The sequence below is a fragment of the Phacochoerus africanus genome, chromosome 13 (genome assembly GCF_016906955.1).
Source record: "Phacochoerus africanus isolate WHEZ1 chromosome 13, ROS_Pafr_v1, whole genome shotgun sequence".
NCBI lineage: Eukaryota > Metazoa > Chordata > Mammalia > Artiodactyla > Suidae > Phacochoerus > Phacochoerus africanus.
The window spans coordinates 63,519,684-63,544,743 of record NC_062556.1 but is presented as its reverse complement, the minus strand read 5'-3'; the positions used below and the strand labels follow the sequence as shown (position 1 = coordinate 63,544,743).

General features: G+C 46.5%; 1 non-coding gene across 1 annotated transcript; it reads left to right on the top strand.

The window, feature by feature from the left end:
* The first annotated feature begins 3,998 nt into the window (after positions 1-3,998).
* Positions 3,999-4,071, top strand: TRNAF-GAA (transfer RNA phenylalanine (anticodon GAA)). The gene has a single exon. It is a non-coding gene; the product is annotated as a tRNA-Phe (tRNA).
* Positions 4,072-25,060: the final 20,989 nt, after the last annotated feature.

Below are 25,060 nucleotides of genomic sequence, written 5' to 3'. Positions count from 1 at the left end.
TTCACTTGGAACAGTTGCCCAGCTCTTTGTTTTCATAAGCTGCAGCATGTGGAAGTTCCCGGGCTAGGGGCTGAACTGGAGCTGCAGCTGCCAGCCTACACCACAGTCACAGCAACATCTGCGACCTACACCACAGCTCACGGCAACACCAGACCTGAACCTTGTCTGCAACCTACAGCGCAGCTCAAGGGAACTCCTGATCCTTGAGGGAGGCCAGGGATTGAACCCACATCCTTGTGGATACTCATCAGGTTTGTAATCTGCTGAGCTACAACGGAAACTCCTAACTTGAACAGTTTTAAGGAATACATGCCAGTCATTTACTAGAATGCCTTATTTTGGGATTTGTTTAATGTTGCCTCATGATTTTTCCTTTCCTTTCTTTTCTTTTTTGGCCCATGCCTGAGGCACACAGAAGTTCCAGGGCCAGGGATTGAACCTGTGCCATAGGAGCAACCCAAGCCACAGCAGTGACAATGCCAGAACCTTAACCTACTGAGCCAGCAGGGAACTCCTGCTGCCTCATGTAGATTCAGATTATGCATCTCTGGCTGGACCAGGGTGTAAGTAACAAGTTGTGTCCTTGTGAGGACAGTGCTTTAATGTTCTTCATTGGTGAAGTTCATCTTGGTGGCCAGATCACAGTTTGTTCTGTTTTCCCACCGTATAGTTTCGATCCCTCCCCTGCCCCCCACAACTATTAAGAAATCTGCGGAGATATACTGTAAGATGGAGCAACGATCCTGCTCATCATGCAACTTTCCCCTCAAACTTAGCATCATCCATTGATGAGTCTCGACCGAACTGTGATGTTTTACTGTGATGCTTGGAAAATGGTGATTTCCAAGGCCACCACTCCCTCCACCCTTCTCCGCTGATGGCAGTTTTTCATCTGTAAACCAGAACCTTCAGTCTCCTTCTCCCTCCATTATTGTACTCATGGATTTTTATTTTATTCAAGGGGTAGATAATCTATCACTTCGCTTATTTTGGTGCTCGTATGGTCCCAGATCTGGACAGTAAGCCCCCTTTCAATCTGGCGCCTATGTCCTTTTACTATCCTCCCATATTTTTAATGCTTTTAAGAAATATTGATTCAAATCAGAGGCAAATAAAAATAAGTGCTACTTTTTGGGACTGGGGGGGCCTCACAAGCAAAGTTAAGGACAGAGTATCATTTGATAGCCGTTCATAAATTTATTAGATATGATAACTCTATACAACATACTGCCTTTAATTTTGTTATCCTTAGATCTTCCATTTAGTTCTCATAATTAGTCTCCGTGGTTATCATAGGTAATTAGACCGGAGTTGGCCGGAATCCTTGCACTCATTTGGAAGACAGGACTACAGCCAAAGCGTCTTTTCAACATGGAATCCTTCTTCGACATCCATTTACTGATTTGAATGCCAACTTCTTTATCATTTATTCCCTCTTACTGTGATGTGCGTTCATGGATTTTTCGCTTCACTTTAGCCCTTGGCACTCGGTCTCTGTGGAAGATCTGATGGTTCTTTTTGCCTCTATAATTTTGCCGAGCAAAGCAGATTTTCTCCCAAACACAGTAATAACTTTCATTCTTGCTATCAACACTAAAGCACTACCCGAGAGGTTTCCATACTTCCCCTGTTCTTAATGCACTTAGTGTCTCAGTAAATTTTTCCAATGCACTCGAGCCAAAAGAAATACCAAATAGTTCCTTTTTTGAAGTACTCAGACCCAAACAACTTATTAAGTATTTATGTCCAATGACTTTGTAACTGTTTGGAAAAAATTATACACATAAATCCGAAGAGAAGTTACAGTTTTATTTCGTTCTTATACACCCATCATTACTTACCAATGCAAGGTGTGTGCCTGTTGGGTAGGGCCCACGTTCTCCAGTCTTGCAAGCAGATTGGACACTGCTCGTCTCATTTCCTGCTGCACATTTATTGCCATGGGCCCTTGATTTTTATCACAACAGCTGAAAACCTAGCTTTGCAAAGAGATGACGTCACCGAAAGGACGGTAGAGTGAGCTGTGGCTGAAATCATGAACCACGTAGCAGCTTGTGCCGTGTCCCACAGATGTCCAGCATCGCTGTTTCCCTGAAAATCGTAAACTATTCTGCAGCCCCCTGTGAATGCACAGAGTGTCCCAGGGTGTTTTGCTGCACGTTTTGGGAACTATGACACTAAATCCTGGAAGCTTTCAGTCTCCTTTGTAAAATACCAATGACAAACATTGAGATGATATTAAAAATCGTTCCAGTAGTGACAAACCTAGTAGGGCTCATTATGTAGCCCCACGTTGTGATTCTTTTGCATAGTTTATTAGTTGGGTGATCACACCATTTATTTTCCATTCACCCGAGGATACTTTTACCAGTGAAAGGGGGGAGGGGACTACCACGACAGGACCCTGGGACAACAGATGTAAACAAAGACTGTCCTGGGCAAGCTGGGTTGTGTGGCCACCCAGGAAATCCATGCTACACATCACAACACTTACATTCGGAAAGCCACCTTTACTCAGTGAAAGGTCGCTATTACAGCACAGTTTCTATTGTCTTGTCCTTTGCCCAAGGATCTTATCACATTAGATTGTGAAACATGAAGTTTATTGATTGTAGCTTCCTTCACTTTTCTCTCCAATCTCCCATCCATTTCCCTTCAGACTCTGGACCTCTTCCTCTCCTTCGACCCCAGTCCCATCAAAACGTACCTGCCACTTTGCTAGTCATCCCGGTTCAAGCCTTTCCTGCAGTGTTTTGAGGATATGAAAGGTAGCGCCATGCACACAAGAAAGCCTGTAAAACCCTCTTTCCTATATCTTTATGTTTGACCCACACAAGGCAACTGCTCCAAATTTCTCCTACTTCCACCCAAGCCTCCCTAAGCCTACGCAGAACTCTGTCCATCTCCGAGCTTTGATCCCTTTTCCTTCCTTATTAGCCAGTCGCTTCTTTTAAATCTCAAGCTCCTCCGTTTGGATTAGACAAAACAACATAACTCAGAAAGCGACTCAACACCTTAGAGCCTGCAAACACTTCCTACATTCAAAACGTTTCCCTTTTTCGTTCTCATTGGTATATATGCATCATCCACCCATCCCAGAAAATTGCCTGTGAAACTTCCACTCAAGCAGGTAAAAAGACAGTGAGATAATCACCTCTGCCTTCAGAGAATTACAATTTAATTGGAGAGAAAAAACAACAATAGGCTGTTTGGGCATTGCAGAATGTCTGTACTTGGCACGTAGCGGGTGCCTCGGAGACATCTGTCAGCAGGTGTAGGAAGTAGTATTGACACTGGATGAGCGTCCTCCATGAGCTCGCCAAGCTTCTACCGCGCGCCTGGCTTGCTCGGTGCAAAGTGGTGGTAGGTTAAGGGGGCCTTTCCCGGACCCGGGTTCACAAGGAGGCGGCAATCCTGCCTCCATGCCCTGATCTACTTCTTGTCCAGTCCAATCGGGACAAAAGTGTGCAGTCACAGCTGGAGGGGTCTACCTCCTTGGGCCGGGGCCTCGCCAAAGGGACCATACTGCACTGGAATCGCAGCCAAGGGAGGACGGAACCCGGGTCCGGAGGAGGAGAGGACCCTAAGACCTGCCGGGCCCTGGGGGCGGGGGGCGGGGAGCGGAGCGTGAGGGGTGGGAGGTGGGCGGGGCACGCAGGCCGCCCCCTGCTACGTAGCGGCTGCCGCCGCTTTCGAGCGCTGCTCCGCCTGGCTGCCGCCGCCCGGGCCAAGCCAACCCATCCCTGCAGTCCCGCCGCGGGGACACCGACTCGTTTACGATGCCCGCTGTTGAGGATTAGAGGTTCAGATTATTGGGGAAAAAGTAAGTAATGTATAGAGTGCACTCAGTCATGGTTTGCGAAAAGCATGGAGAATTTTGATACGTATAACCGTTTAAATGACAAAAAAGAAACACTACAAATGGTTGCTACGACGGGACAGAAGGGGCGGATGTGAAGAGTTCAGTGATAGTTTACTCTAGAGGAAGTGGACAGGGCGCCGAAATAGCTCAGTTGGGAGAGCGTTAGACTGAAGATCTAAAGGTCCCTGGTTCGATCCCGGGTTTCGGCACAGCTGTTCCTTTTTAATTTACAGGGATTCGGATTTCATGTGATTCACCTGTGTAACCTGGTCTATTAATTCCAGCGTAGGGAGAAATGGGGACTGGAAGGGCGAGCGAGAAATGCAAAAAGCCATTCCCAGTCACCTCCAAGGGGGCGGCCCGCAAGCAGCCGCTTCCGGGGCGCGCAGGTGGGGTGGGGGTGCACCGGGTTGCGAGGCAGCGCTGCTGCGCACGCGCAGGGCTGAAACTGGGTGGGTGAGGGCGAGGCACCCCCCCCCCCACACACACACCTGAGACTCGGAGGTGCGGCGGTCCCAGGCCCCGCCCATTCTATCAGGTGCGCCCCCGCGTGGCGAGAGGGAGCCGCGTACTAGTATTCTTGAGTGAGGAGCTAAGTTAACTCCGTCCCAGATTTCAATCTCAAAGCATTTCACACTGAATAGCAAAACTGCTCTTTAATCAAAGGCATGCCCACCCCCCAGCTGGCTTTGCCGGAGGAGGGAACCGGGCAGTTAGGTATTTCTGGTTTGAACTCGCGAAGCGCGGCCCTGGGGCACAGCCAGAGTTACTTGCCCGATGGTATAGGCCTGGCAGCTTTACAGTCGTGTCTAGACCAGAGGTTCTCCACGTGTGGTCCCGGGACCAGCAGCCAGGGCATCACCTAGGAACTACTTAGAAATGCAAATTCTCTGCCCAATGGGGGGTAACTCCGGAGGTGGGCCCAGCTCCTGGTGTTTTAACAAGCCTTCCAGGGGGATTCTGAGGCAGCTGAAGTTTGAGAGCCACTTATCCAGACATTCCTTTCAATTTCTAAAAAAGCCCTTTCTTAAGACTTTTTGTGAACAACCTTTTTCCCTTTGTTGTCTTTTACCTTGCAAGGGTGAAATAAAACTTGGATGCGTGCTGAGAATTAATTTTCCCGGCAGTCTTTGCTTTTGTGGCGAGTGTGTGTTTTGGTGGTGGAAAGTCATCAGCTGATAGCTATCTGTGGGACTATCCAAGGCTAATCTAGGTGCTGTGGGGTAAAGAAAATGAAGCCCAGGGGCCTGATTATATATTATGTGTCTCCTGGGAGCCGAGCCAGGATCCAGAGGTAGAAATTGCAAGGACAGAGATTTGAATTAAAAGAGGAAGAACCTTCAATCTATTGGAGACACCAGAAAAGGGAAGATGCAAGTTTAGTAGGATGATGAGTTGCTGGTCAGCAGATGAAAGACAATCACTTTTGGGATTTGTGCATTAAGCCTTGCAGTTATTCTGGTTCTCTTGGTTTGAAAGGGAAAGCATATTTATGAAGTTCTCTGTGCACTGAAGTTGTTAATTCATTCATCAATTGGACATCAATTATATGCCTCCCATATAATACCAGGCATCATGTGTTCTTAATAACCACTCTATGAAGTTGCCTATTGTTATTTTCATTTTACACGTTCTTGTAGAAGTGCAAGGATTAAACATAATACATGTCAGGCATCTAACTTCTTCCATGTCCTAAATGTTACTAAAAGTGAATAGTTGTTGGGATATTTGTGTACATAACAATGAGAGTCCTCGTAGAAGGAAACAAAAAGCTTTTGCAGGCTCATCAGAAAAAGCTCTGTTGGCCTTGATTGGCCCTCGGAGGAAGATTTCTTGGGTGGAGGACCAAACTGGAGCGCAGCCAGTCCTCCGTATGTTTAGATGGATGGGGAATGAATGGTGCGGGGGTCAGAAATGAGAGTGACTGTTCACTTCAGGCAGCCTGAGGCCTGACTGCCCTGTGGACAGACACAGTAAGACCGCGTATTTGCTGCAGGACTGGGACGGGGGAGATGTGGTATATGGGGAGGCTGGAGGCACATCGCTGATTGGAAGTCTGAAGAGGTGTGAAAAAACGCATTTTAGCGGAGTAAATTTTAAAGATCTTACTGGCTTTCTTCAGTGATTCAGGCATCAGGCAGGAGTAGTGTAAGTAACCTGCAGAACACTTAAGACATGACAAAAGGAGTTCCCGTTGTGGTTCCCTGGGTTAAGAACTTGACATAGTGTCTGTGAGGATGTGGGTTCCATCCCTGCTCAGGGGGTTAAGGATCCGGCGTTGCCGCAAGCTGTGGCATAGTTTACAGACACGGCTCAGATCTGGCGTGGCTGTGGCTGGCTGTGGTGTAGGCTGGCAGCTCCAGCTCAGATTGGACGCCTAGCCTGGGAACCTCCATATGCTGCTAATGTGGCCCTAAAAAAAAAAAAAAAAAAAAAAGGAAGTGATATCTAAAGCTGTAATCTGAATCACTTTTATTGCCTTTTACAGGCCTGCTCTCTTAGGTGTCACTTCCTGGGAGGGGAGGCTGAGTGAGGGGGGTTAAAGGGTGCAGAGTGAAGTGTGCAGTCACCCCTTACTTTGGAAAAGAAATGCTTTCAGTGGAAAGAACACTGTCAACATTAAACATTTATAGGAGTTAATGCTCAGCCCCGCTCTCTGTTGTCACAGAGAGATTGTGAATATCTCCTCTTTTTTCAAGCCGTTTATCCTGGGTGGGAGGGGAAGGGCATCTTCTCAAGTTTCCTTGGTAAGCTTTTGGACAGAAACCTGGGACATTTGGCTCATGTGACACATTTCTAAGGTGACAGGCAAGCATATTGCTAAATGACTGTTTATCTCTTAATTATTCCAATCCTATATTCATTTTAGGTCAGAACTGGGATATAAAAAAGCTGTTATAGGAGTTCCCGTCATGGCTCAGTGATTAACAAATCCGACTAGGAACTATGAGGTTGCAGGTTCGATCCCTGCCCTTGCCCAGTGGGTTAAGGATCTGGTGTTGCCGTGAGCTGTGGTGTAGGTTGCAGATGTGGCTTGGATCCCGTGTTGCTATGGCTCTGGCATAGGCCAGTGGCTACAGCTCCGATTAGACCCCTCGCCTGGGAACCTCCGTATGCCGCGGGTGCAGCCCTAGAAAAGACAAAAAGACAAAAAAAAAAAGAAGCTGTTATAATTGTTATATACAGTAAAACTAGATGAGCATTTAATAATTCATTGGGGCCTTCTTGTAATCAATGTGTACCTGCATTAATGCCTGTTTTATTAGTCTCGGGTCATATTTCTACTCATTTAAATGTCTGATGGTTTATAGTTGTTTAGTTTCATTATTAGTTATATTATTTGTCACATCTCAGATTTGTTTGATGTTGGTCAGAAATACGGCTCCTATTTGGATTTGCCTCCAATTCCAGGAACATAGGGTCCTGGACAACCATCCTTAATAGGTTTGTCAGTGTGGATTACTCTGTTTAAGCATAGCTCACTTATCTAACTGGAAATCCTGGAGGGTTGTTTACATTCGCCAGCTTTTAGAGTGTGTGGTTTGGGAGAAGCCAGCAGATGGCCTGGGGAATAAGGCAGGACAGTCTGATCAAGGGCAGGGCTCTTCCAGACACCTATGTCTCATACGAGTTCCATAAATTGAAATTCTCATATAATGAATTGTCTTGAAGCTGGGTGTACAAATATTTGACTATTCACTACCTAAATATAGTCTATAGTGCCCCTAAATACTTCACTGACTCTCTTGTCCAGAGCATCAAGAATGACTAGAGGAGGAGTTCCCCTTGCAGCTCATGGTGTTAGAACCCAACTAGTATCCATGAGGACGTAGGTTCGATCCCTGGCCTCACTCAGTGGGTTAAGGATCCAGCATTGCCACAAGCTTCAGCGTAGGTCGCAGATGCGGTTTGGATCTGGCGTTGCTGTGGCTGTGGTGTAGGCTACCACCTGCAGCTCTGATTCTACTCCTAGCCTGGGAATTTCCATATGCTTCAGGTGTGGCCCTAAAAAGAAAGAGGAAAAAAAAAAAAAAGAATGACAGTGACCAGAGGAGTTCCCTTGTGGTGCAGTGAATTAAGGACCTGGTGTTTCCACTGTAGCACCCAAGGAGCTGCAACATGTAGCGGATGTAGAGTTGCCATTTCTGGAGTGCTCTCTATGTGCCAGGCATTCTGATGAACATGCTTTATACATAATCCCACTGAACTTGTCACTAACTCTTCCAAGAAGGAAGCACAGTGGATATGAATTTTTTTAAAAGTTACATACTAATGCAGTTTGAAAAGCCAGCATGATTCTGAGATGTATTAACATGGAACATGAGCCATAAAAATAAAGCAGTAGTTCTTGTATTCATTGCATTAGTGAGATCCATGTTAGAGCATTCTGTTCGTTTTTGACTAAATTTAAGAGGAAAAGGTTAGCAAAAATCAAAAACACAGGAAGAGGAGATTTCTTTTAAAAACAACAACCAAAGGGTATGAAATAGGTTTGTCTGGATAGAAAAGCTGAGGGTAACTTGATTACAGTCATCGAATTATTGTTTTTTGGGGGCATATATAGTTTCCAGGGAAATGCCACAAGAAGAAGTGTGTTTAGATGAAGGCAGGAGAGATTTCTGTTAGACAGAAGGAATTGTAATAAGATATTTGATCTAGTTTTATGGTGGAGAATTGTCTGCTACCCTTAAGACACTTTAAAAAAATCTACTGCGTTGTGGTTTCTTTGTGGTTATTGTTGCTGATAATAACTCAGGAAGGAAGAGGGTGGAGAAGAAACAGGTGTGGACATTGCTGGTAGGGACCATAAAAATCATGGGGTTCTTGTCAGGCTGGATCTTACTATCTCTTAACCCTAAGTTTGTCTAGAAGCAATACCTGCCTTTTTTTTTTTTTTTTTTTTTTTTTTGCTTTTCAGGGCTGCACCCTCAGCATATGAAAGTTCCCAGGCTAGGGGTCTAATCAGAGCTGTAGCCGCCGGCCTTCCCCACGGCCACAGCAATGCCAGATCTGCTGCACCACAATGGGAACTCCTATTTATTTATTTTTAACAAATTGATCATTGAAGTCAGTGATGAGGAGGAATTCAAATGAGAAAGGAGCCATATGATAAAAGGTACATCTTGGTTTTAACTCTGCCTGGTTCCCGTTGCAGAGATCATTACTGTCAGTAGCTTCTAGTGTATCCTTCAGTAAATAAATCTCACATACATGAGTACCTATTTCTTTTTTCTTTTTCTCTCTCTCTCTCTTTTTTTTTTTGTCTTTTTCCCTTTTCTAGGGCCGCTCCCGCGGCATATGGAGATTCCCAGGCTAGGGGTCTAATTGGAGCTGTAGCCACTGGCCTACACCACAGCCACAGCACCGCAGGATCTGAGCTGCATCTGCGACCCACACCACAGCTCCCGGTAACGCCAGATCCTTAACCCACTGAGCAAGGCCAGGGACCGAACCTGCAACATCATGGTTCCTAGTCGGATTCGTTAACCACTGTGCCACAAAGGGAACTCCTCTTTTTTTTATGGCCTCACCTGCGCCATATGGAAGTTCCCAGGCGAGGGGTCAAGTTGGAGCTGCAGCTGCAGCCTACACCACAGCCATGGCAACAGCAGATCCTACCTGCATCTGTGACCTATGGCGCAGCTTGCGGCAATGCCAGATCCATCATAACCCACTGCAAGAGGTCAGGGATAGAACCTAAATCCTCACAGAGATGGTGTCAGGTCCTTAAGCTGCTGAGCCACAATGGAAACTCCCAAGCATGTATTTTTATAGCTCATTTTACACAAATGGTATCATTATTGTAAAGCTGTTTTCTAAAGGTGCACATTACTTCTCCTTGCTACATAAAAACTACACTTTCCTTTCTTCTTTCTCTTTTTTTCTCAAATGACTCTAAACCTGAGCTGAACTCTTAAACCATGTTTAGTGTCCTGAAAAGTATTCGGGATCATCTCACCCAATAGCAACGATGTTTACATTCTCTAGTTGAGCGCTAATGGGTTTTAATATTAAGCCCATGAACGGTGTCTAGATTTGAATGGTCTGATCTCTTATGCTAGGAGCCTTATTACCAGAAAAAGTTGGCTTCCTTCCTTTTGCAGAATGAAGACTTGATTTGTTGAGGGGGTTCAGCTGTTGCATGGGCAAGACTGAAATACAGGTAGGGGGCAGCATAGAACTATTTCCCTTTGAAGTATTTTCTGTTGTCAGGTTGGTAAATTGCTCAGAGGAGAATATAATCAGGTGTCACGTCTTATTCTGTTAGGGTCTCCTTAATTCATGTTCATCTTCCAAGTTCTCTCTCAAGTTTTGCCTCCTCAAGAAACCTTTCCCCATAGTTTAAGCGAATACTGATCTCTCCGTGTTTTGAGCTCCCACGGTGCTCTGTGCTCTGGGCGTGTGGTGCTTCCCCATCTTTCATTTTCTGTTTTGAATGTGCTCATTTCCTTTTTTTCTTTCTTTTTTTATAGTTTTTTTTATGTTTATTTTTGCTTTTTAGGGCCGCGCCCGCAGCATATGGAGGTTCCCAGCCTAGGGGTTGAATCAGAGCTGCAGCCCCTGTCCTACACCACAGCCACCACAACGAGGGATCCAAGCCACATCTGTGATCTACACCACAGCTCACAGCGACGCCAGATCCTTAACCCACTGATCGAGGCCAGGGGTCAAACCCGTGTCCTCATGGATACTAGTTGGATTCACTTCTGCTGCACCACAGCAGGAACGCCTCTTTTTTCAGTGATTTTTATTTTTTTCATTATAGTTGTTTTACAGTGTTCTGTCAATTTCTACTGTACAGCAAAGCGACCTAGTCATACATACATATATATATATGTTCTTTTTCTCACATTATCCTCTATCATGTTCTATCACAAGTGGCTAGATATAGTTCTCTCTGCTATACAGCAGGATCTCAATGCTTATTCTCCAAATGCAATAGTTGCATCTATTAACCCCAAACTCCCAGTCCATCCCACTCCTTTCCCCTCCCCCTTGGCAACCACAAGTCTGTTCTCCAAGTCAATGAGTTTCTTTTCTGTGGAAAGTTTCAATTGTGCCGTATATTAGATTCCAGATATAAGTGATATCATGTGGTGTTTGTCTTTCTCTTTCTGACCTACTCCACTTAGTATGAGAGTCTCTCTTCCATCCGTGTTGCTGCAAATGGCTTCTTTTGTTCTTTTTATGGCTGAGTAGTATTCCATTGTGTATACATATCACATCTTCTTAATCCGTTCATCTGTTGATGGACATTTAGGTTGTTTCCCATGCTCATTTCCTTATGGCAAAATGCTACCTCATCAGAAAAGGTGATTCGGACAACAGGAAGGGATGCTACAGAGTCTCCATGTTCTCGTGAGAAAATGTGTTATTGGTGGTGCTCTGAAAGGTCTCGTGACCAGAAATGGCTGGAGGCAAGTGAGAATGTGGAGGGGTGCTGCATGCACAGAACAAAAGGAAAAGGGTAAAGACAACAGAGAGAACCAGGCAAGGTGGAGTAAGGGATGTCAGATCCTCCCCCCATTTCTGGAGACAAACTTCGGGAGAGCCCGAATGCAACTTTATCCCTTTTATTGTTATTGTTTTTTGACCATGCTCATGGCATGTGGAAATTTCCAGGTCTGGGATTGAACCCAAGCCACAGCAGTGATAAGTGCCAAGTCCTTAACTGGTTGGCCACCAGGGAACTCTCCAACTTTACCCTTTTGACTCTGAGTTCTCAGCTGCATTCCTGATAGCCAGTGGTGGGCCCGTCACCCTCAACCAACCTGGCTGAAGGATCTGAATTCAGGGTCATTGCAACAGTTTTGGTTTAGAGCCTTGACCACTCACATTGTAAAAACAGATGGGAGGGGCACCAAAGCCTCATGCTTTTTTTACTGCAGTGGGTGAAGAGGAGGATGTGTGGCCTGCAGGAGGCAGAGGGGGAGGCTAGAAGCTCAATGGGTGCTGCTGTTCTGTGGGCACACGTGGGTGGGGAGTGAGCACAGCCCCGGGAGGCAGGCGGCCTGGGTCTGAGCTCTGACTCCATCTATTGCTTGTGTAATATTCATAAGTTCTAGAACCTTCTCAGTTTCAGCTTCCCCATCTATAAAATATAGACAACAACAACAACAACAAAAAACCCAGAACTGGAGTTCCTTCCCGTCGTGGCTCAGTGGTTAACGAATCCGACTAGGAACCATGAGGATGTGGGTTCGATCCCTGGCCTTGCTCAGTGGGTTAAGGATCTGGTGTTGCCATGAGCTGTGGTATAGGTTGCAGACGCGGCTCGGATCCCGTATTGTTGTGGCCCTGGCGTAGGTAGGCTGGTGGCTACAGCTCCGATTAGACCCCTAGCCTGGGAACCTCCATGTGCTGCAGGAGCGGTCCAAGAAATGGCAAAAAGCCAAACAAACAAAAAAACCCAACTTTCTGGCTTGCATAATTTAAAAAAAAATAGGAAGAAAAATAAGGCTCTAAACTTTCTTCAACAGAGGAGCAGGAAGCTGGACCTCTGCGTTAGTGTTCCAGATGGAGTTTGGGGTTATCTTAGTGTAACAGAGACAAGTTGAGGCATTTTGGGGCCTGGGACCTGCCAGGGCACTAACCTGCCTTCATGCAGGTCTTATACCCATGAGGTGGGATCATAGTCAAACATCACATGGTTGACATTCAATAAATGTTTAACGACAACAGTAATGTTCTCTCCATCTTTCAAGTTCCTTAAGATGTTCTGGTTGCTATTTTTAAGTGGGAGATTTACATAACTTTCTAGATAAACAGGTTTTAGAAAACCATTCAGATGTCGCTGAGAGATTAAGAGCTAAATAAAGATTTTGTGTTCCAAGAGATACAAGGAAAACAAACAGTCCAACACAAATAGAAACACGTCTTAGGAGTGGAAACGTTTTATTGAATCCACCAATTATCGGCTCATTCACTCTTGTGGGTTATGAGGCTGTGCAGGTGTTGGCCCCTCAGCAGGTGTGCTTGGGAGGTCTCCTTTGAAGAGACATCATCTGGACATCACAGGTCCTGGCAGCTTCCAGGACATTTTTCTGTCACAGTGTCAATGTTAAGTCACCTGGTCCAGGCCTATTGGTACCTGGTATTTTTGAGGGTTGGACCTGTCAATGCCGGATCCTGGACTGTATCTGCCAGTGCCCTGGTGGCTGCCACATTTCTGTGCCCATGCTTTGGTTCACTGGGCCTGAAAGAAAGGGCTCACTTTCTCTAGCTGTACAAGGATTTTGGGTCACTTACCAGCTTTGATCTGGTTCTTTTTTTTTTTCCTTTAAACATTTTATTTGGAGGTAATTTCAAGTTTACAAAAGAGTTGCAAGAAGAGTGCGGAGAACTGTGTCATCATTTGCCCAGAGTTACTAATTTAACTTGTAATCACATTGGGTTATCACTCTACCCCCCCCCCCACCAGATGTACATATTTATATTTCTGAACCCACGGAGGTTCAGAAAACCCTTAAATACTTCAGGGCATATTTCCCAGGAATGAGGACATTCTCTTACATAACCACAGAACTGTGGAAATAGGATCCCACCACATGAAAAAAGCGAAGCCTGTTTATTTTGATCTCGCTCTATACCAAGGGCGTAGGCCACCATCACTGAATTTTGGCAGAGACTGAGAGGCAGAGGAGTGGAAAGGAGTGTCCTTTATAGTGGAGACAAGGAAGGCTTCAGATGTGCTCCGATTAGAGGCTGCTGGCTTGAGGAAGCGGGGCGGTGGGGGGGGATCTACATGATTGGTTAGTGAACTGGGTTCTTGACACCATATTGGAAGCACAGCCCAACCTTTCCCTGGAGTTGAGGGTGATAATGCTGCCGGAAAGATGGTACCAGAATCCGGGTTCTTGTTCACGGCAGTCGAATGAACTCTGCGAACACACAGGCAGCAAGCAAGCCAAGTCTTTATTACAGGAAAGCAGAGCGCTCCCAGGACAGCTGGGAGGGGGGAGAAGAGCCCCCTCTCTCCATTGTCCTATAGGGGTTTTTATCCCTTAAAGATGTGGGGGGTACCAGTGTGGGGTCCAGAGAGATGTGGTTTTCTCCCATTGGCCTTGTATCAGTCCTTGTCCATGAGGGCTTTTAGGGTTGGAAATGTCCCCACAGTTTTATGGGTTTTTTGTCCTTTTCTTTCCTTAGTTTAAATCACCACTCCTCTCTTTCCTTTTTTTATCAGTTGAGGAGTGGGCTAGAGATTCACATTTCCTACAGTAAACAAAGTCTGTGGGGAATATGTATGTCCTTGAATAAAACAAGGCCTGTGGAGATGTTTCTCCCTGGAGCCCTTAAGCCACAGAGGTTAATCAATATCCATATCAAAAGAATGTATTGGAGCCCATGCTCCCCCCCCCCCCCCCCCCCCCGCCCTTTGCCATTTCTTGGGCTGCTCCCACGGCATATGGAGGGTCCCAGGCTAGGGGCTGAATCAGAACTGTAGCCACTGGCCTATGCCAGAGCCACAGCAATGAAGGATTTGAGCCGCATCTGTGACCTACACCACAGCTCACGGCAACACCAGATCCTTAACCCACTGGGCGAGGGCAGGGATCGAACCCGCAACCTCATGATTCCCAGTCGGATTCGCTAACCACTGAGCCACAACGGGAACTCCAGGAGCCCATGTTCCTATACGAACTATGTGAGTTAGTATTCTGTCTCAATAATATTTCTATATAATGCCTCTTTGGGATGCCTGATGAAAGGCTGAATTGACTTCAGTTTGCCATAGAGCCTCTGTGGGAGTGGCGGAAGGTATTTGCCATCGAAGAGGGCAACCTGAGCCGGGCTGTGCCACTTAGAAATATCGGTGTATTATTAGTGCTTATTTGCCGTGCAATAATCATAATAATAGTTTCTCCCACATGGAGATGGATGGCCGTGGATCATTAAATTGCTAAGATATGCAAGCAAAACAAAGTCTGGGAGTTCCTGCCTGGCCCAATAGGTTAAGAATCCGACTGCAGAGGCTCTGGTTGCTGCAAAGGTGCATGTTCGATATATGACCTGGTACAGTTGGGTAAGAGGATCCAGCATTGTGTGTCTGTCCAAACTTCTCCTTTTTATAAGGACACCAATCGTATTGGGTTGGTGCCCACTCCAGTGACCTCTTTTTACATCTGCAACAACCCTATTTCCAAACAGGATCACATGCTGAGATACTGGGGGTTAGGACTTTAGCATACATATTTGGGAGGAATAAAATTCAATCCTTCACGAAGCCCTGCTGGGGTTCTCCAAAAACAACCACTGAAGATGAACCAGGAGGAGAGTCTATTATTCCTTGGGGGAGAAAACAACTGGCTCTGTCCAGGAGCTTCAAATGGAACACAGTCTTCCTTTTTTCATCGAGGATGAGAGAACAGAGCAGTTCAGTGATGCTGGCTCAGTGGGTGCTCTCCCACCTCAGTGCCCAGGACTGTGAGCCCAGGTGGCTGAAGGGCCCCAAGGCCACTGGCAAGTGGCTCCAGCGAGGGTCTGAGCGGCTGACTATGGTGAAGGTCAAAGGCTGGCCCTGGTCCAGGAATCCCTGCAGCCCCACACCCTTCTCCTCTTGAGCAGACCCAAGGCCATGCAGGCAGTGGCTCCCTGCATCCTGCCATGCTTTGTGCAGCGATGCTTCTAATTATGGAGCCATTCGGAAGGTGCTATAGCCCGCTGAACTTCCTGTGCCCAGGATGAGCTTTGCTGGATTGACTACAGTTTCTGAGAGAAGTGAGCAACTGACAGTTCTTGGTTACAGCTTCCACCCTTCTGTAGCCAGTCCCAGCTGGTTTTGTGTTTTGCAGCTGAAGGTTTTTCCTGGATAGAACAGTCTAGATCATCTTGTCCAGGTATAAAGGAGGAGTTGTCAGTTCATTTTACTGAATTTAAATCTACAGGTGGGTTGTACCCCTGTTTTTTTCTTCTCCCTCCCCTTCTCCAGAGTGTTTCCAGCTTTTGTATATACACATTGGTACACACGACAGTTGGGTCCATGAATGGTTATCGTTGACACATCACTTTGTTTTGGGCTTGAGGGAAATGAAAAATGATGGAAAAAGTGAAGTTTTTAGAACATTTTCTGAAAAGTAAAATAATTTGGGTTTTTTTTTTTTTTTGGTCTTTTTGCCATTTCTAGGGCCGCTTCCCGTGGCACATGGAGGTTCCCAGGCTACGGGTCAAAGTGGAGCTGTAGCCACCGGCAGGATCCGAGCCGCGTCTGCAACGTACACAACAGCTCACAGCAACGCTGGATCCTTAACCCACTGAGCAAGGGCAGGGACCGAACCCGCAACCTCATGGTTCCTAGTCGGATTCATTAACCACTCAGCCACAATGGGAACTCCAATTTGGGGTCATTTTTGCCCAGCCAAAGGAGCAGGAAAATTTATGAAATAGGAGGGAGCAGGCTGTTGTGCGTGTTTGCAACCAAGCATAGGGGGTTCAACGAGGGATGTAATAAATACAGAAGAAGGAGCTGATCCCCGCCCGCCATCCCCCATGAGGCTGTGGGACCAGAGCCAAGATGTGTGTGCGCTTGCAGTGGGGCCTGCTTAGAAATGGCCTAGTTGTAATATCTCAACTAGGGGCTTGGCCAGGGCTTATGACAATGGAACTGTTTAATGAAAGAACTGTGGTTTTGCTTCCCCAACGATTGGGTCAACCCCTGTGGAAGCTTTGATGTATTCACTTTGAAGTCGGAAAGCTAAGATTCCCCCACCCCGGCTCCGTGGTGGTGGTGGTGGTGGTGGCCGCATTTGGGGGCAAACAGAGATTATGGAAACGATCTCCTTTCAGCTCCCTCCAGGGCACAGAAAGTGTGTCCTAACACTCAACCTCCACACACCCATTGCTGTGTGACAGGTTGGCTCACTGCAGCTCAGCAGTATCAGGGACTCTGTTCAGAAGGTCTGACTTTGAGTTCCAGCTCTTCAGATAACTGCATGGCTCTGTCCCCTTTGCTGAGGTGTCTGATTTCTTTGGGCTTATCTCTAACAGGTGAAACAATGCCTACCACCCAGGATTGCTGTGAGCTGCAGATACAGCCATTCATGTTCAAAGGAAGTCATGTATGCCAACCCACCTGTGGGCTAGGATGTGTTGGTGATGGTTGGTACTATGTGTTATGATGCTTTTATTATTTAGCACTGAATTTACAATGACTCCATCAAAGAATAAGAGCAATGGATAAGCAAAATGTCGTATATCCATGCCATGGAATATTATTCAGCCATAAAAAGAAATGAAGTCCTGGTATAGGCTATAGCGCGAATGAGCCTTGAAGACATTATGCTAAGTGAATGCAATCAGTCACAAAAAGATCACATATTCTGTGATTCAGTTCATAAGACACATCCAAAACAAGCACATCTACGGAGATAGAAGGTGATTAGTGGTTGCTTAGAGCTGGGAGGAATGGAGGGATTGGCGAGTGACAGCCAGTGGATCTGGGGATTTTGTATAGTGCGGAAACTGTTCTAAAGCTGATCCTGGTGAAGGTTGTGAAACTCTTGAATATGCTGAAAGACATGGAAGTGGACACTTTACATGAGTTCATTGAGTGGTATGCAAATTACTTCTCCATAAAGCTGAAAAACAAAGAGCAGCAATTGGAATTACGCAAGGGTTCTGAACAGGAAACAGCCTCTTTCTCTTTTTTGTACTTGCAAAAGGTATCTGGGTTCCTCTGGTGACAACAGCAGCAGTTCATCTTAATGAGCAGTTGTGTGAAGAGCCAGGTTCTGTTTCATCCTCACCACACACGTTTTTGTCCTCAGTTTAGAGATAGGTAACAAAAGCTCAGGGAGGTTCAACAGCTTGCCCAGATCACCCAGCCGCACTGGGGTTTGAAAGCGGGCACATGGACTCCACAGCCTCCAGCCTACCCATCACCGCCTCCTGTCCTCATTGAGAGTGTATGTTGAAAGGTTTGGGACTCAATTTTGTCTCTATGAGCTTTCCACTACATTTTGATGGCTATGACTTGTCCTATTTAAATATTTACTGGAATTTCCATTGTAGCTTGACAGGTTAAGAACCCAACTAGTGTCCCTAAGAACTCAGGTTCCATCCGTGGCCTCGGTCAGTGGGTTAAGGATCCAGTGGGAGCTGTGGTGTAGGTCTTAGATGTGACTCAGATCTGGTGTTGCCGTGGCTGTGGTGTAGGCTGGTAGCTGCAGCCCCGATTTGACCCCTAGCCTGGCAACTTCTATCGGCCAGAGGCGTGGCCTTAAAAAGGGGAAAAAAAAAAAATCTGCTTACCATGAGAACTGCCCTCAGGGGAAAAAAAGCAGGGTCTACCTTTGGCAGGGGGGAAAATTATTCTAGAAAAGCATAAGCTGAATACCAGCAGCTCCATCTAACTTTCCTTTTTTTTTTTTTTAAAATTTTTTTTTTTCATCTAACTTTCCTGCCGGGCGTATGTTTGATCTCGAGATTATGCCAGGAAGGTGTGCGTTTCTTGGCCTTTTCTCCCACCTCCCTGGAGAGCCAGCGCTTTGGATGTTATTCAAAGCCCTTACAAATCTATCTGTTTTTAGAGAGAAAAAAACAAACGAGGGTGGTTAGGTTGACTAGCTGGGGAATTGTTTAACGTTTTTGTAAGGTTTGGGGGCCCGAGATGGCCTGGGGATCTGATTTGTGCACCCCGAAGGCTATCCTCAGGAATCTGAGTCCCCTGCATGCTCCAGGCGCTTCCCTTGTGAGGCGGACCGGGACCAGGGACCCTTTCCCAGCGCCGTGGCAGGCCTCCCCACCCAAAGAGATTAATTTTGTCATTACCCTTTGTCAACGTCTGTCTTTGACCAGAAAAAAGAGGTTAATTGTGTGCCATTTCTCGGGGGAATGAGGTATCAGCATTTTAATTCCTGATAGTTTATGAATCGTGGGCAGCTAATTAAAACTTAAAGATTAGAGGCGCTATTTTGGCTAAGAGGCCTTTTGCAGGATTGTGAAACGGAGAGAACAAAGGGTTGTCTTTTCTTTTTATTCCGACGGCTTAAATGAAACCTCAGGCTGCAATAGAGCCTTGAATTGTTTTACATACTGAGTGTTCATTGTATTGATTCTAATTTTAATTTTGCAGCCAGTCCTGCGGTATCTGAAAGCTGTTGAGGGGTTAATGCTGAGATTATTGGGGATATTAAACGGCAAGATTTGTGTTTGGAGGCTCCGTTTGACCCTTCTTGACTTCTGGGAGGCATCTTAAAGTCAGATAGGAACCACTTACAGATTCTATTAGATGTTCTTAATTGCCGTCTTAGAACTCAGTTGGAATTTAGATCTTCTCTTCTGTTCGCCTTCACAGTTAACTGTTTGAGTTGTTCCATGGATCTGCCACAAGCAGTGAATTTTCCTTGGTTCCTTCACTGTTTGGCTTTCAGGCCATTGCATTTGTGTGGGCACCACGGACATCACCAAGAGCCCACATCACTGGGAAGGAAACCACTAGTCCCTGCCCTACTGTGTACACATCAGGAAAGGCACCTCTCCAGCTGATGCCGTTTCCATAGACACGTAGCTTGGCAAGTCAAGTGTGGGTGGATTTCAGCCCCTACCCACCTCCTGATGACGTTCCCTTGAGCAAGACAGAACCCACACAACAGATTCCAGGGGCCATGATTCAAACAACTCTCCATTGTAAATTTCTTAGCCATGTGTCTCAATATGCCTCTTGATGTAAAGTGATTTCTTCTCTCTGAGGTGGGGTTATGTTAGATGAGATTCCCCCCTCCCCCAGCTTGATAGGGCCGCATCCTTGGCACATGAAAGTTCCCAGGCTAGGGGTTGAATCAGAGCTATAGCTGCTGGTCTAGACCACAGCCACCTGCAACGTAGGATCTGAGCCGCGTCTGCAGCCCTCTCCTCAGCTCACAGCAACGCTGGATCCCCCACCCACTACGTGAGGCCTGGCATTGAACCCGCATCCTCAGGTTCATTTCCACTGTGCCACAACAGGAACTCCCCGTTCGATGAGATTGAACAAGTGCCCAGAGGTGGACTCCTTGGGTGCAAAAGCAGGCAGGGGTCATCTTTTATGTCCCCAACTCCTAGATTTTTCCTGTCATGAAAATTGAATAAGCAGCTGCTTAGGGCCAAGAAATAACCAGATTAGGGGAGGGAGTATCGAAGGGGCAAAGGAGAAAGGACTTGTCAGCCAATCAGGAGAGTGTGGGCAAAGACTCCGCAGCAGCTCGAAGGAATTTGATGCATTCTAGAATTGAAGTAAGACCAGCAATATTGAAGCTTAGAGATGAGAGAGAAGCACGAGGCAAGAAGAAACTGCAGGGAGGGGAGGAGGACACATCACGGGGGCGGGGGGGGGGGCTCTTCTAGTCCATGCCAGGGTTTGGGACTTTATCCTGCAAGGAGCTGGAATCTATCCAGATATTTAGTTCTAAGCATAGGCATAAGATAGATGGTCAAACTTGTCTTTTCCACGTGGCTGCCAAGGGCCGGGGGGAGTGGGATGGATGAGGAGTCTGGGGTTAGTAGATGCAAACTACTACATTTAGAATGGACAAGCAGGATTTCCCGCTGTGGCGCAGCAGAAACAGACCCAGCTGGTATCCATGAGGACTCGAGTTCGATCCCTGGCCTCCCTGGCCTCGCTCAGTGCGTCAAGCATCCGGCATTGCTGTGAGCTGTGGCGTAGGTCACAGACGTGGCTTGGATCTGGCATTACTCTGTCTGTGGTATAGGCTGGCAGCTGTAGCTCCAATTCGATCCCTAGCCTGGGAACTTCTACATGCTGTGGGTACAGCCCTAAAAAGAAAAAAAAAAAAAAGAATGGATAAGCAGTGAGGTCCTCTTGTATAACACAGGGAACTATATTCAGTCACTTGTGATAGAACATGATGGAAGATAATATGAGAAAAAGAACGTGTATATGTATGTATGACTGGGTCACTTTGCTAAACAGCAGAAATTGCCGGAACATTGTAAATCAGCTACATTTTAATAAAAAAAATTTTTTTTAAACCTTGTCTTTTATTTATTTATTAATTTTTTAGGGCCGAAATCTAGGGGTTGAATTGGAGCTGCAGCTGCTGGCCTACACCATAGCCACAGCAACGCCAGATCTGAGCTGTGTCTGTGACCTACACCACAGCTCACGGGAATGCCAGATCCTTAACCCACTGATCGAGGGCCAGGGATTGAACCTGCACCCTCATGGATGCTGGTCAAGTTCATTACCACTGAGCCACAATTGGAACGCCTTAAAGAAACTTGTCTTTAAAACAGTAACTCTGGTCGTGAACCATGAACCAACTGGAAGAGGGCAGGAAATCTTTTTGGAGGCCACGGTCCCAATTCAGGCAGCAGACTGTGGAGAGTGGAACGTGGCATTGGTGGAAAGCAGGCAAAAGTGAACCGTGTTGAGAAACCTTGAGAAATTAAAGTCAACAAGAGGATGTGGTGATGGATGGACCGAGGCCCTGAGAAGTTTGCAGAAGCCTCCCAAGTTTCCGGCATGAGTAACTAGACAGTATGAGTGCCATACCCTGAACCGTGGAACCCTGACAAGTAGGTTTGGAAAGTGAGATCCTGAGGTCAGTTGTGGATACGTTGGATTTAAAGTGCCCGTGTGTGTGGTGTAGGTCGCAGATGTGGCTCGGATCTCACGTTGCTGTGGCTGTGGCGTAGGTTGGCAGCTGTTGCTCCGATTGGACCCCTAGTCTGGGAGCCTCTATGTGCCTCGAGTGCGGCCCTAAAAAGCAAAAAAAATAAAAACATAAAAATGAAAGAATAAAGTGCCTGTGTGTCCTCCAGGTTGAAGTGGATATTTGCTCGGCACGTAACTGAAGGCAAGTAGCATGAAAGGCCCGCTTGAGGCTCACATCAGTCATTTTGGGTGGCTTCCATCCACCTGGTTGAATGATTTTTCTGCAGTAACACTTCGTTGTTCAGGCGCTGGCACAGCGATGGCCAGTGGGTAGCTTAATCTAGACCGGAGGGTAAGTCAGCTGGCTTTGGAAGCAGAGAAGGGCAGGGGAATTATGAGCATTTGAAATATTGTAATGATGGAAAATGGAGTTGAGGCTGCCTAGGGAAGGAAGAGAACACCAGGGGAGAGGGAGCCAAGGGTCTGGTGGTCCCATGAGACTAATGAAACATCAGATGACAAGGGTAACAAACATAAATGAGATGACGTCTACAGATTCTAGGGCTTAGAACCTGTTATCTCTGGAGGCCATTGTTCAGCCTTCTACAGAGTCCTTGAGCAAGGGAGCAGGAGGGATGGGAGCTTGAGCTCACGGAATGGGGGTATTTCCATGTCTTCACGGCTTCACCTCCCAGATTACACAGAGCTGTCATTTTTGGAAGCAGCCCAGTTTCAGGTGACGCTAACGTCAAAAGCAGGACCATGAGGATGCCGTCTAAGCGAGAGGAAAGGAGGAATTTCTTGGAGATGAGCTCAAGGAGATGAGAGCCGGGTATCAGACAGATGTTCACGTGGGCCTTGAAGTCACACCGAATGGATGCAGAAATGGCGGTGGTCAATTCTCAGAGTCTTCAGGGAGCGAGAAAACGTGATTATGAGCTAGAAAAGGAGCACATGTTGGCGGGTGGGTGGAATGAAACTCAGAGCAGGCGAGCAATTGTCTGGAAACCATTTCCAGTCTGCATTCCCTCTCAGTCCTGTATTTCACCACGTGTGCGCTTGTGATTGAGCAAATGATCACATTTTTTTTTGGGGGGGGGGGAACCTTTAAAAATTACGTCATTAGTATGGCTCGATATATCTGATTTGCAACAGTGCGTCTTTGTACAAACTTTGTTTGTTAGAACACGCTTTCCATGCTGGTTTATTTTGCCTCTCTCTGAATGGTCTCATAAATTGCTTGGTGGGTATTAGCATGGGTTGCTTCTGAAAGGTTTTTTGTTCTCCCTACCGCAAGTGACACAAACCATGAAATCTCGAGCCCAAAGAAAGATCGCTTAGTTCACTTAGCTTGAATCATGTGGTTTTCATCAGACATACTTCTGGGCAGCAGTTATAGAAGGCTTTCAATTTAATGTAGAAAATAGTCAACCCAGTTTGTACCCTAAGCCTCAATTCTGCCAGTTTTCCTCTTCACCCACCTACCCTCAATCATCATCTCCTCCTACTGTGAGCTAATGCAGGCTCACAGTACCTGCCGGTAACACTAAACACATCCCTTTGCATGCACGCGCTTGGTTAGTAGCATGCACCAGATAACAGGAGGTTTGGGAGATGCTAGGAGCAGCGGAATCTGGTTCCCAAGTCCTGTTCTGTAAGACGAGGGTGTGGTTAGAGGGGGTGCGCAGCATCCTGGAGCAAGGGTTACTGCGTATCAATGTCACAGTGTCCACTGTGGACACGCTCCTTATTGTTTCTCATTTTCCTCTCCACAGTCTCTTGGAAACCTTCTTATTTTTCAGCCCCATACCTCTCAGATCTGTTTGTAGCCTAGAAGCCTGGGCCAAGCATCCCATGAGGTGCTCACACCGCATAGCCCAGCTCCCCTTTCCATTCCGCATCTGAGTTCCCGGGTGAGTGCTCGAGGCTGCGCTATAGGCGGTCTGCGCAGCCGCTTGCCACTCCTTGGGCACCACCTGCGCTGGTGCTGCTGTGTCCTTGGGAGTGATGGGTACTCATCAGAAAGACGCATCCCTCCCCCTGCGCCACAGATGAGACAGAAACACAGACATGAGTCAGAGGAAAGGAGGAAAACAGCCCTTTGCAGCTTTTTGAGACATGAGTAAGAATTTGCCTGGGCAGAGGAGACAAGCCATGGTCTCCGAATATGCTCCTGGCCTCTCCCACGCTGTGGCTCAACTCACCTGCGCCTGGAAACCCTTCCTCCCGCCTTTCTTTTTCTTTCTTTTTTTTTTGTCTTTTGTTGTTGTTGTTGTTGCTATTTCTTGGGCCGCTCCCGTGGCATATGGAGGTTCCCAGGCTAGAGGTCGAATCGGAGCTGCAGCCACCAGCCTACGCCAGAGCCACAGCAACTCGGGATCCGAGCTGCGTCTGCAACCTACACCACAGCTCACGGCAACGCCGGATCGTTAACCCACTGAGCAAGGGCAGGGACCGAACCCGCAACCTCATCGTTCCCAGTCGGATTCCTTAACCACTGCGCCACGACGGGAACTCCCCTCCCGCCTTTCTCTGCTTTCAGTTCCCCAATTCCCTCTTCCCACTTTACTACCTGCATGAAGTCTCACTGGCTACCATGGTCCACACTCATTTCGCCCTGTTCAGAAGTTCTGCTGGACTTGGATACTTTATTTAGCTGTTTTTGTCTTAAATGTTTCATATATTTCTTTCCTATCTAAACAAATACTTATTTTCACATGTATAGACACATACGTGTGTGTGTATAGAAGTGTCTGTGCATGTGCATATGTACCTAGGTGTATATTTCGGGAAGTGTAATATTCCTTGGCATATTGTACTATAAATTTTGCATAGACCATTGAATGGATAAACCAATGTGAGTTACTTTTTTTTTTTTTTTTGTCTTTTTAGGGCCTCACTCATGGCATACGGAGGTTCCCAGGCTAGGGGTCGAAATTGGACCTGCAGATCCGAGCCTGGGATCCACGATGTGTCTACCTATGAGCCGCATCTGTGATCTACATCACAGCTCACACAACGCCACATCCTTAGCCCACTGAGGGAGGCCAGGGATCAAACCCGAGTCCTCATGGACACTAGTCAGGTTCATCAACTGCTGAGCCCTGACGGGAACTCCACTAATGTGAATTATTTAAGATTGAGTGGAAACATCCCATGCTTAGTCAGTGTGGGTGAACAAAGTTAGATCAGGTGTACAGTTTTTGTTGTATTAAACACTTTGCATCCTTCCTCATTTCTGGGTTCTCAACTCTTCATAATAATCAGAATTTTTAAACAAATTTCTGGAATCATGGTATTTTATTAATCTGTAAGTTACCTTTATAAATTAAAAAAATTTATTATCATTTATTTACAATGTTCTGCCAATTTCTGCTATACAGCAGTGACCCGGTTATACATATATATATACATATAGACATTATTTTTTCTCACATTCTCCTCCTTCATGTTCTATCACAAGTGAGTGGATAGAGTTCCCTGTGCTATACAGCAGGACCTCATTGTTTGTCCACTCCAAATGCAATAGTTTGCATCTACTAACCCAAACTCCCCGTCCATCCCACTCCCCCTCCCCATTGGCAACCACATATCTGTTCTCCAAG